Below are 3,085 nucleotides of genomic sequence, written 5' to 3' on the forward strand. Positions count from 1 at the left end.
GGATGCACTGAAGTCCTGGCTCATACCCTAAATGACCTGCAGGAAGATCTTCTTATCTCTGTCCCCCCGTTTCTCCTTTCAATCTCTGTTTTGTCTGTTTGTATCACTAGCTATCAAAGCGCTACTGAGATATGCACGTGCAGCACCCAGCACAACCTTGTTTCAGGCTCCAGTGGGACCTTTAGGCATTACCATCCTATAAACAAGTCACAGTGATAGTGAGTGTAATTACAGTCGTCAAACTATTCCAGCTCCACATCATTAGCCATGCCCTGAGCTAAATAACATTTTAATCAGTTTGATATGTCACCTGTGGCTTTCTTCACTGTCACTTGCAATCCAGCAAACTCCTTCCTTCATGTTTCTAGATTAGACAGAGGGTTCTTAACTGCAGACATCCACTTCCCTGTTCAGGAAGCAGTGAGACCTTTCATCTTCACCCAGAATTAAGATGATATCCAAGCATCATGAGACACAGCGCGTATGTCTCCTAGGCCCATCCCATAAGAGCAGGACATTTACCTCACATGAGAAGAAGACTTAATGCAGAGGCAAAGCAAGATACTCGGTGTCAAAGCCATGTCTGGATGAGCATTAAAGACAGATCAAAATTACCCAGTACAGGAGGAAAATCTATCATTTGAAGAAGATTATGGTCTCTGATTATTAGTTTCAAAATTAGTTTTTTTCTTTGGATTTCCTCTGAACTTAAACTTAGTTTGGAATGCCTTTGGTTTTGAATAGTTCTGAAATTGTATTACTTCTCCTAAGTAAGTTGATAGTCTGTTCTATTTACGTGAAATTCAAATAATATAGTGAAGGATCTGCCATCACTTTACTGTGTGCCAGGCTGAGAGCCTTCCTGTACTTAAAGGCAACCTATAGGAAAGCTGGGGAGGGGGTCTTTATCAGGGCCTGGAGTGACAGGACATGGACTAATAGCTTTACACTGAAAAGTTAGATTTCTGATATATGTTAGGAAGAAATTCTTTACTGATAGTACTTCACATCCAGCCCCTCCAGCCCCTGGCATGTTCCCTGCAGCCCCTCCAGCCCCTGGCATGTTCCCTGCAGCCCCTCCAAGCCTGGCACAGGCCCTGAGAGCTGGCTCCGGGGACGACCCCATTGCTGTCTCAGGCGCCAATACACACAAGGGGAAGGAATGCATGCAGAAGTCATCTCGTTTCGGAAGGGCAGAAAGTCCTCCCAAGAAGGGGAAGGAGCAAGAGGAAGGCGAGGCAGCCTACCCCAAGGTAGGGCCATCCCAGGGCACAGGAAGCTGTTGGAAAGGAGAGCAGAGAGAAAAGCAGCAGGAAGCAGGTGATCCCCATCCCTGGGCGAGCTGCGAGCCATGGGACAAGATTGCAGCTGTCCTCCAGGTGAGCACATTGTCAGCTGGCTGCTGCGCTGCTGGGATAGCAGCTGCGGGAGCCTGGCAGCAGAGGGCAGGGAAGCCAAGCAGCTGGGATCCTTCTCTGGGGAAGGGGGCACTGAGAAAGCGCTTGCAAACGGGGCACAAGCCCTCAGCCTCTGGAGGCGTGAAGGAAAGGGATCCCTTCTGGGAAGATGCTGTGGGCTTGCTGAGGCTCGAAGAACAGACGGTGCTGGCTGCTACCAGCGTGCTGCAGCAGCGGCAAGACAGAGCCGTGGTGGTTTTCCTCAGCTGGGCAGCTGAGCTCCAGCACAAGCGCTCTCTCCCTGCCCCTCCTCCAACGCCAAGGGGAGAAAAGAGGCTGGCAAGGGCTCAAGGGCTGCCAGAAGGACAGGGAGATCACTCCACAAGGAGCGTCACGGGCAAAGCAGGCTCAGCACAGCCTGTTCCAGTCCAGCCCGGGGCCTGCTCCTGCGGGGGCTCTCCACAGGCCGCGGCCTCCTCCAGGCCACAGCCACCTGCTCCACCGGGGGCTCCTCCAGCCAGCAGGGGGGCTGCAGCGTGGAGATCTGCTCCACGGGGGACCCATGGGCTGCAGGGGGACAGCCTGCTCCACCAGGGGCCTCTCCCTGCACAGGCCGCAGGGGAACTGCTGCTGGGAGCCTGGAGCACCTCCTGCCTCCTGCTGCACGGACCTTGGGGGCTGCACAGAGCTTTCTCACTCCTCCCTGAGCCAGACGCTGCTGGGCAGCAGCTTTTGTTCCCTTTCTTAGATGCAAGATCTTCTTAAATTCAGTCCAGCCAAGTAGGAAAAGTAAATGTGGACAGCTGTATCTTGGCAAAGAAGATAGTAGGGAGCAAGGAGGTTCAGCAGTCAAGATGGAAGGTGATGCCATGAGGCTTACAGGCTAGTCATGTTCTAGTGAAACCCAGCCTGAAGAAGAAGAAACCTGCCTGACTACTTGATGTGAATAACAGACTCTGTTCAGCTCTTTCCTAACATAGAAACGGTGCTGACTGCTTCTTCAGAGTAACAGAAGTTCGTGATACTACTGAAATAGTTGCGGTTCAGATGTAGATCTGATTTCTCCTAAGCACACTGAATTCACAACTGTTGATCCTCCAGAGGAGGCTTTGCAATTGAACACGTGGAGAATAGGTAAATTTCCCGCTGTTGTTCTCCTCTCCTCTTGTTTTGTTTTGTTTTGTTTTGTTCCTAGTAGCATAGGCTTAAGACTCTGAAGAAACAGGCTGCTTTTTTTAATTCCAGCACTGGCTGTTCCTCCTGAGCTCCGCCTTCTATTTTTGCAGTCATAGGATATGTGAATGTAAATTCGTGGAGAGAGGTAGAAAACTGTTTCAACTGGTGTTTTTTCGGCTATGTGGGGAGAACAAATCGAGTGGCTTTGAATATTCTGGCTCTTAATCAGAGCAGCATGTGGAGGGAGACAGATGCGTTTGCTTTTTTAGTGCAATGGCTTCAGAAGCAAGAGGGGAAAAAGCACTTTCTCTGGGAGCTGAAGAAGGTGTCCTAATCACCGGAGAGGTTTCTAAATGGCATATCTTTGCGAGGGTTCCTGTAGTCCGGAGGTTTTTGTTTGTTTGTTTGCCTTTGGAAGGTTTTACTCTTAATATTCACGTTCTTCAGCAGAAGTGAGAAATGTGATTTTATTTTGTGCAGTGTCGTGGACCCTCCGAACTCTCCTGGGAACG

The sequence above is a fragment of the Aythya fuligula genome, unplaced genomic scaffold, assembly GCF_009819795.1.
Source record: "Aythya fuligula isolate bAytFul2 unplaced genomic scaffold, bAytFul2.pri scaffold_40_arrow_ctg1, whole genome shotgun sequence".
NCBI lineage: Eukaryota > Metazoa > Chordata > Aves > Anseriformes > Anatidae > Aythya > Aythya fuligula.